The sequence below is a fragment of the Phalaenopsis equestris genome, unplaced genomic scaffold (assembly GCF_001263595.1).
Source record: "Phalaenopsis equestris unplaced genomic scaffold, ASM126359v1 Scaffold000002, whole genome shotgun sequence".
NCBI lineage: Eukaryota > Viridiplantae > Streptophyta > Magnoliopsida > Asparagales > Orchidaceae > Phalaenopsis > Phalaenopsis equestris.
The window spans coordinates 7,199,824-7,209,978 of NW_018164444.1; the positions used below are offsets into that span (position 1 = coordinate 7,199,824).

Here is a 10,155-nt window from a genome sequence, read left to right on the forward strand (position 1 = left end):
GTCATTCCAAGTTCATTTAGTTCTCCTAAATTGTTAAGTTATTTAATTAATTTTGAATTAAAAAATATCAAAAGAATATTGATAATCCAAGCTGTTTTTTTGTATACTTCTACATCTTAAGTCTAAATTAGCCTATGGGTAAAGGCCTTAGTCAATTCACAGTTTTATAATGAGAGTTATGCAAGTTAGACCGATAAGGGTATATCTATAATTATTAGAATCCTTTACAAACTCACCTCTAGGTTAAGTTTGAGCTTGCAACACCTATAGTGTTCTATTACCTTCATCTCACTTAACAAGTTTCACTTTGACTCTCAATGATTAGAAGTTATGCTTAGCTCACTATAAAACTCTTAGAGTTTTAGGGGTGTACTTGTAATTTTTATAAAATACATTAGATCTCATCAAGAGGAAAGTGGAATGCTCTCCAACTAATGGTGGGAGTTTAAATGAGTGAATTAAGGAGTTTCCAAGTTATATCTCTCACCATCCATTCATCCAAACTCTTACATCTTACTACTTCAAACAATTCACATATTTACATTTTTACCTTTTCAGAAAACTCTAATATGTTGGTTACTACCCTAATCATTCCTTTCGGTTTCAAACACTCAAGCAAACTTATTATCATAAATTTTAATCCCTCGGCCTCTGATTCACCCTACAGTTAATATGTAAATACCATATTTGCAAATATATCCCTATGGTAAGCACCCTATAACTCTTACATCATTACTCCATTCACTATTAAACTTAATTGACCATTCACCCATAGGCTAATTAGCACTTCAAAAGTGAATTTATATTTTTCTGATGTATATCTTATTTTTATAATTATTTAAATCAATAAATATAGGATTTTAAAGAAAATACATTTAGATAATTAAAATACAATGTCTATCTTTAAAAATTTTATGGGGACATCTTAGGGCTATTATCTTTGATCAGAGCAATTTTTTTGTTATTTTGAATATATTTAAATTACTATGATTTTTAATCATGTTTTAATATGAAAATTTTTTTATAATTAATTTTATAATGCTAAATCTCATTTTTTTTCCTTGACACCTCTGACTTTGTTAAGTTCACCAAAATTTATCTCATATTTTTTCTAATTTTTTTTTTATTTTTTACTAGCATTTTAATTATACAATGGACCTTGGCATAAAAAATTAGGGTTTTTAGAGTTAGAGGTGTCCTCTAACCTTGGAAAAATTAATGAACCTCCTAAACTACAGAGGAAATGAACCCCTCAAATTTCATGTAATGGTGATTAATTTTTAATTTTTAACTTTTAACAATTAAAATATCCTCCAGTTATTTAATTAATTAAAAATTAGTTATGACATAATTATTTTGACTTTTATTTTTATTAATTTCTTCTCTGTTCACCTAGTTTAAAGGAATTTTTATTTTATTTTTATGATTTTTCTTTGAAAAGATATAAATTTTTAAAGTTAAATATATTTTTTGTTAGTTAAATAAATCAAAAACCCCAAATTTCCTACTTAAGTGACTCACGGCTGACCGGATCCTTGGCGTCTCCAAAAGCCCACTCGTTGCTCCGCTATTTGTCGCGATTTACACATGGTTGTCACGTCACCTGCAGTTCGTAAATCTTGGGTCGCACTGTTTAGCCAACTAAATTGATCTGCGTCATTAGTTTCAAATACACAGAAACATAAGATATCGATTTACTGTCATCACGGGACAGTGAACTGAGAACCGTCTGTGATCTAAGTTTAAGATCTCACTCGATTCTCAACCAAATTATATGGGGTTTGTTTCCAAACTTTCATCTCAGTGAGATTAACATATCTATACGGCTAAGTGAACATGAATTATTGAGTCTCTTCACAAAGGTCCAAATAGAGGCAAAATTGCAGATTTTGAGCTTATACCTTTGTCCAAGATGTGAGGCCTCAATTGGAATGGTTGAGGAGCTTCGTGTGGATGTGACACACTTCTTCCTAGCTCCAATTTGCACTAAGGTTGAGCCTAGGTATGACATTGACAAAAAGGTAAATTGGCTTTGGCCTAGCACTAGGTTAGAGGTTGTGGGAGAGGAGGGTTTTAATCGGAGAATTGATTTTATGTTGTGGGGAAGCTTTTGTAAGACTTAATTTAGAGTATTGAAACTTTTTGTGTCAAATTTGTGAAGAGTTTTGGATTTCGAGGCAAAATTAAGGTTTTGGAGGCAATGTGAGGCTTAGGAATGATGGGGTTAAACTTTGCAAGGTTGTAGGAATAGTGTGGATTCAATTTGGCAGGGCTTCACCAAGGTTTTAACACTCCTCAATTTTCGGTCATGGGGCGGTCAATTTATAAGCTCGACCATGGGGCTTCAATTGGCCAGTGTTTGGGTTGAAAAGTGGCATTTAGGTGGAGCTATGACAAAGACAATGGCTCAATGGGGGTAAGCCACATTGGGTGGGCTCAATTTTTGGTTCCCCTCTTTTGATGGATCTCGGTTTTGAACTTGCCACTGGTCATGGTGGATAGCCAAGGCATGGGTGGTCGTTTTCCAACTGAGGGAGGTTGGGGGTGGAGATTGGTGAAGCCAATTTGGTTGGAGCATGGGTAGGTATGCTTGATTTAAATGGAAGGGGGTGATTTTGGGTTGACCTTGGGGCCTAGTCATGCATTTGGGCTTGGCTCACCCACCATGATGGTTGGAGTTGGTGTATGGCATGGGGCTTGGGTGCTCTCATGGGTTTTTGGGTCAATCATGGGTTTAGGTGAGTCATGGGAGTGATTAGGGACTTTTTAGAGGATCTTGAAAGGGTGGCTTCCTTTAGCCAAAAATCGTATGGTGACATGTACATGGATTTGGTAACTCACATGTGACTTGGGTAAAGCTCCATGGCTTGCATGGCTTACCATGAGAAATGATTTGAAAATTTATGGGGATTTTAACAAGGTGTTGTCATGGAGCCATATTTAGGTGATCTTGATCATGATATTTAAGACTTAGGGTTTGGTTTAATTAAACTTTTTCTCCATTCCTAGGATGTAGAGTCGAGTGCCATTCAAAAATACAACATACCCATCCCAACCAATTTTGAAAGAGAAAAGGTAAATGAAGATATTATCAACCAAGGAAAAGCCAACCGAAGGAAGAAGATCACAACGGCCGAAGGCTATTAGACGAGCCACGATTATCCCTAGCTGTGTTAAATATTTGAGTATCACACCCTATACACGGGGGGATTCCAACCCATGACCTGAGGGGACTTACGACCTTCAGAGAGGCTGCTCTACCAACAAACCACGGTACGCGCACTATATATTGGAAGCTGGCATATTTTAAAACTTCTTAAATTTATTTGATTAATTAATTTATATGTCTACTAAGTTTGAATGTAAGCTAAAGAACCGTTGGGATCAATTTTTTATTTTTTATTTGTTTAGGTTTTGAATTGAAATAAAACATGCCTACATATTTGATCAAGATATGATTTTTTAAAAAAATTATTTAAAATTATTAAAAATTATTTTGAGTATTTTAAAAATATTTTAATATGTTTTTTGAAACAAAATAATAATAATAATAATAATAACAAAACTAACCCCCAATAGGCCCTAAATTTATATTAAATATGAGCTAAATTACTATGTTTACATTTAAGAGATAGTTTGATATGTCAAAATATGTATTAAATATCTAGCATGTCATCACAAACGCTAGACACAAATTTTTAAGCTTTAGATTGAATATTGTTTTGAGTCTTGACGGAGTTTTACATCGTGCCTTAATTGAAGTTCTTAATGAGCTTGTTCGTATTATTTAATCAATAGTGTTAATAATCATAAATAACTCCAAGAATTACATTGCTCAATTTTTTCATTTAAAAACTAAATATTTTTTTATATAAATTGCTCAAATTGTTTATTTGATTAGTTAATTAAATAAGCTCGAACTAGTATTCGAGCTAAGCGAGATTAGCTCGTCGAATATTCAATTCCCTTAGTTTAAATTAAATAAAATTTTTAAAAAAATGAAATTAGATACACGTAATTAGATCTATGATTTTGAATATACAACTTTTAACTACGAAAATATCACATAAAGATATCACAACTTATCATTAGATTTTATGTCATTTATTTCATAATAACTATCTTCATTGTTTTTGAATTCATAAATAAAACAAAATTACATGATTTATATGATTGAAATATAGTAAAAATATTGTGCATGCATTTCTAAGTTTATTCTCTTAAATTTCATAAGATATTCCACTTTTTTTTTTTACCATTCACAGTAATTTTATCATTTCAAATCCCACAAAAATGCAGCAGTCAAGATTTTATATAAATTCAATTGTCATGTTAGCATAATATCATGTTAAAACACATAAATGAATACATTTCAAGTGCTTATTCTTTAGGACTAAATAAGATGCTAGGGTGAACCATATATCTAGACAAAAGTCCCACACTTTACTTATTGAACAACTTTTAATGCTATAGCAGTTTTTATTTAATGAAGTGCGGCGTACATATCATGCAATATTCGAGCCCATACAACTTCTTTGTCTCTTGCAAATTCTCGAGTCCACAATTGAGCTGTTACTTCATATATTTCTCTATCTGTATTATAAATTTGAGCAATCCCCGGAACAAGTGGGGCGTCCCATTTAGGTTCTGACAACAGTGCATGGACTGATGGTAAAACCTTTGATATTGTGCAAGCAGTATTCCATTGCTCTCTGATAACGTTTGGAGAGATGCTTCCATTGCTATTAATGTTTGGATGAAAAATTTTGGTCTTGAATGTAGCTTTTGGAGGTATGTAAGGGTAGTCACGTGGGAAGTCAATCAAAATGTGAAAAAGTCCACCAACAAAAGGGCTTTCAGTAGGCCCCTTAATAGCTACTTCCCACTGACGCATGTCTTTGGCTACGTCACAAATGGTGAATAATTCGGGAGGATTTTTCTTCAACTCCTTCAACTCCATTTTAATCCTCGTCAAAGCCATGAACAGATACCCTAAAACTCAAGTATTATTGTAATCACAAAGATAAATTACTATCCCTCTCAAACTCACTCACAGCTAGGGTTTCTTCCTTATTATATCATAGTCCTCATTTACTTCAAATTTGTAATTTTATGACATTGATGTTGTTGTTAACATAAGCGCGCACATATAAAGGCAAGGGAAATAAATGGTAAGGAAAATACATTGAAGGAGAATATACACAATAATAATATATTAATAAAAATATTAATTATATATGCCTTATAATACATGTAATTAAAAAATATCATATTATTTATTTATAATTTGACATATATACTTGAAAAAAAAATTGGAAAAAATTACCCTCAATTAAAAGTAACATTTTGTATTTATGGAATGCACATTAGACTTGTAAACTATTCGAGTATGATTTGATTTTATTTAATCTTTCTTTGAAGCTATGTTATATTTATTCTTCTAACTATTTGTTTGAATTTGAACTTATTTCAAACCTTCATTTGAATATATGTTATAATCTTTAGGAGCATGCATTGCATGACTGAAGGCAACATGTAAAACATAAAGTGAGTTTATAATAGATCCACTAGAAGTATGCATGGGATGATCAATGATGGCATGTGGAGGAGAAGATGTATTGACAAATTTGGTTCAGTTCAAGTTTGAATCTATTTTAAACAAATAGTCAAAAACTTACAATTTCAATGATCAGTTTACAAATATAAGATAATTTTATTCAAAAGAAATTAAGTATATTTAAAAAAAAAACAATAGAAATTATCTTTTTCTTAATAAATGTTATGCAGTTATAATAAATACTAAGCATAAGTAAGACCATTAAAATGATATCATACTAATTCTAATAAGTTGAATATTTATTTGAAATTTGTGTATTTTAAGAAATGATTTATAATATTATTTATTGTTTCCTCAAAATGTTATTTTCTTTACATGAGTAAAGCTTACTCAAATTATTTTACCTAAAAACCAATCAGGATGAGTCTCAAAATCATGTATCTCGTTTAAGAGAAACACAATGTTAATAATGTATTGAATTTATCTTAAAATAAAGCCTACAATTTTGTGAATCGCCCTAACTCTAGAAATTAACTAATACAACATGAAATATTTTTCTCCTTTATCAAATTTTAATGATGTGCTGACACACTTGAGGAATATGTTTGTTAACATAGGCTAAGAAGGTAATAAAAATGTAAGAAAAAAAACTTATTAGAGTATCATAATCCTATTAGTAGGATGATGGTATTGGAAATTATGGAATTAAATCATAATATTAGTTTGTTTTGTATTAACAGTAAAATAAATTTAATGAGTGGTTTTCTCGAAGAAAAAAAAAAGTGTCCCATTGTCTACTAGGAGGTGATCAACAAGATCTCCTTTTGCATTGTTATTATGCTTTCTAGAGGAAGAATGTGGATTCCTTTGGCCTACTAGCATGTGAAAAACAAAATCTCAAGCAGGAAAAAAGGTGTCACTCGATCTGCTTGCAAGCGATCAGTGAGATATATTTTTGCATTGTTGTTGCGTTTTTCTTTAGAAAGAATGTGGACTCCCCTAAGTCTACTAGTAGGCAATCAATGGGGTATCTAGAAGAAAAAGGTGTCCCACGACCTGCTTGCAGGAAATTAACGAGATCTCATTTTGCATTGCTTTTGCGCTTTCCAGAGAAAGCAGTCGGAGTCCCTCGGATGTTTGTATGTTCAATGAGACTCCTAGAAGTAAGAATGCAAAGTCTCCAACATGTTTGTGTAATCAATGGGGCTCCAAGAATAAAGATAGCGGAGCCCTCGACCTATTTGTGCGATCAATAAAGCTCTAAGAAAAAAAAAAGGCGGAGTCCTCCAGCCTATTTATGCGAGTAACAGGGCTAATCTTTTGTACAGTTGTCATGCTTTCTGGTGGGGATTTCCCACGCTACTATTGCACTTTTTGGGGGAGATTTCTCACACTATTGGAGTGATTTCTAAAAGAGAATTTATTAGTTACTATTTTATTTTAGGAAAATATTTTTTTTTTTGCATTGTTGTCACGCTTTCCAGAGGGGATTTCCCGCACTCCAACATGCTTTTTAGAGAAAAACTTTTATGTTATTGTCACACTTTGTGGTGTAGATCTTCTACGTTTTTCAGATGTCGATATTTGGAGATTCACATCCCCTGAAGATCAACAGATGGCAAATGCACCATAATTTTGAGAAGATAATGCTAACACCATTGGAATATGAGTCGACCCTTTCTTTGAGAGCATGGAAGACTGAGCTTGCAAAGTTCAACCATATCCTTGTCAAGCACAAGAAAAATAACTCGCCAGTTAGAACGCAAAGACTTTACAATCCATTCAAGTGAGGTTGTTTCCTTTTGAAGAAGAAAATATGAAGTTGCGGGCCACTTATTGATATGGAAGATGTTATAGTGAATTTATGTCTTTACTTCTATTATCATGTTACAGGCTTTGACTAACATATGATGGCATTTGTACCCTTTTAGTCACCTGATATGGCATTAATACATGATGATAGTGCTTTTGTTTGTACATCGTTCTTTTGCTCGATATTGTAAAAAATTTTATGTTTAATCTGAGGTCGTTTTTTCCTTTCCTTATGAGTTGTGGTTGCCCCATCTCCTGAGCGGTTATAAAATATAGTTGCCCAACTTTTGAGCTGATGATCATACTATGTGGTTGGAGTTTTCGCTTGATGATCATACAATGTGATGTGATAGGTTGAACTGAGTTCCCCTGAAATCGATTAAGCCTAGAATAAGGTGTTAAAGATGCTTTGTATTTTTCAAGACTGAGGCATAGATCACAATGAATCATATTATTTTTTCATAAAAATATGATTGCATCCACACTCAAGAATAATATTTAACAACATACTAGTCGTTGAGCTAACCCACAACAGGAGCTTTTTTCACACGAGCTTATAAAACAACCCATGTATCAAAACTTAAAGAGATTATCTTTTTGATCAAGTTGAGGAAGAACTATAGTATGATGGGGTGTTGAGGAAGTATTATTTATAAAATTATCCTTTAATCTGGAAGTGATTCTCGAAGACTTGATGTATGAATGAAACGTGGGATGACTATCCCACCACAACTGTGCTCGGATGTTAATGTGAACGACCTTTTGAAACTACTATAAAGTTTGTCCCTAGCCTTGAATAAGTTGTCATAGATATTGTGTCTGGATAGGAAGCTGGAAGACTATCCCACTAGGTTTTTATCCACGACGTTGACATAAACAGCTCTTTTGAACTACAGTGAAGGTTTCCCCCACAAAGAAGAACACTTTACAGAATCTTCAAAAGGTTCAGAGGAGGTTCCTTTGCCAATTGGATGATGTACATCATTGGGTAGAGGATCATTATCTCAGATTTGAAGATTGTGTCAAATAGGAATTTATTTCTCATAAACGATGTTGAACTAATCCATGTCGGAAGGTCCACAACAGTAGAGTAATGAATTATCATCTTAGCATTGCATGGAAACCCAACACACACTCATGTAATTAAAGAGAAGTAATTAGAAGGATACACCTCAACGTTTACTTGGAAAATTCTGAAAAGATAAAAAAAATCACAGGGCCTACGCGTAGCTAAAATAACTCACTATGAATTGTGAGTACACATTTCCACTATTCTTTTGAATTAAGGAAGATGGGAGTTAGGAGTTGCTTGAGTTGTGATGACGTTCGTAGGTCGTAGAATCTAGAGTTAGGATTTACACGAGTTGTTGATCACATAAGACTTAGTTGGTGACATGGGTCATAGTAATGATATGTGATTACATCCAAAAATAGTAGAGATCAAAGTTGGAAACTACACTAGATATAAACCACATAAGTCGTAGTTTATTAATTAGTTCGTAGTGGTGACTTATGAAGATGAATGTAGGTTCTAGAGTCAAAAGATGAACGAGCTCTGGACCAAATAGGTTTTATTTGGTCACATAGGTCATATAGGTGAGCTGTGATGACAATGTCAATAGTGATTGCCAAAGTCTTGAGCTATATGAGGTATGAATCTCATAGGTCGTAGTTAGTCATATAGGTCATAGTGGTGAGTTGTAATGGTGTCTGTAGGCCACAAGGTATGGAGTCAAGGGTTGCATGAGTTATGGAATATGTAGGTCATAGTGTTGAGTTATGATGACACAGGTAGTTCATAGAGATCAGATTCAGGAGCTGGATGAGTTGTGGACCACATAGGCAGTTGTTGGTCACGTAGGCCGTGGTGGTGAGTTGTGATGACATCTGTAAGTTGTAGAAGATAGATTTGGTAGCTACACGAGATGTGGACCTCGTAGTCTTTAGTGATGGGCTTCAAGAAGAAAGCTTTGGGAGTCCGCAGAAAGTCACTCTCTTTGGGGTGTATTGTTACATCTGTCTTTAAGGTGCATCTATGCGTTGTATGTGGGACACATTATTATAATGTCATCAGGGTGTGTCGTTACACTGTGTGTAAGGTGCATTGTTACACCATCTTTGAGAGGCATCCTTGCAATGTATGTGAGGAGTGTTATTCTATAGGATGCATTGTTACTTTGGAATGTTTCAAGTTTCCACAACACATGTAGTGTTTCCATAAGAGGTTTCATTGTAATGAGTCATGGGCAGTTGATGGCGGCTTGCGGGTGGTGGCCAACTGTGTTCGGCGACTACAAGAGTGAGCGTATTCAACGGAATTGCGTTGTAGAAGTGATGTTGGGCTTAAACTCTTCCTTCAAGCTTCACTCTTCTTTGGATCAAGTTCTCTCATCCTCTCTCTAAGAGGAGGGTAAGGCTATATTTATCGAGTATGAGAGGGGTTTCTCTTCAAATAAGGGAGGAATTTGGGTCACTTCATCGAACGATGGCAAGAAACTCCTTTGATCGGACTGCATTTGGTGAAAGTTTGCGTGCCTTAATGATGTCAAAATTAAGCAATCTTGAGCTCATTGAATTTTTCTCTCTGAGACGCTTGATTTGATTAAAATCTATCAGATTTAGAATGTTTTTGACCTTCCAATTATATATTGAAAGCTTCTAAATCTGGTTTAATGGCTTGATTTGACTTAAATTTGACCAATATTGGAATCGTTGGGTATGCATCATTGAGTCGATCAGTTTAATTGTGAGTTTGCTAAAATCAGAGTTCTTGATAAATTTTAATC

General features: G+C 33.7%; 1 pseudogene; it reads right to left on the bottom strand.

The window, feature by feature from the left end:
* Nucleotides 1–4,483: 4,483 nt before the first annotated feature.
* LOC110039519 lies at nt 4,484–4,981 on the bottom strand (annotated as a pseudogene).
* Between the last annotated feature and the right edge of the window lie 5,174 nt (nt 4,982–10,155).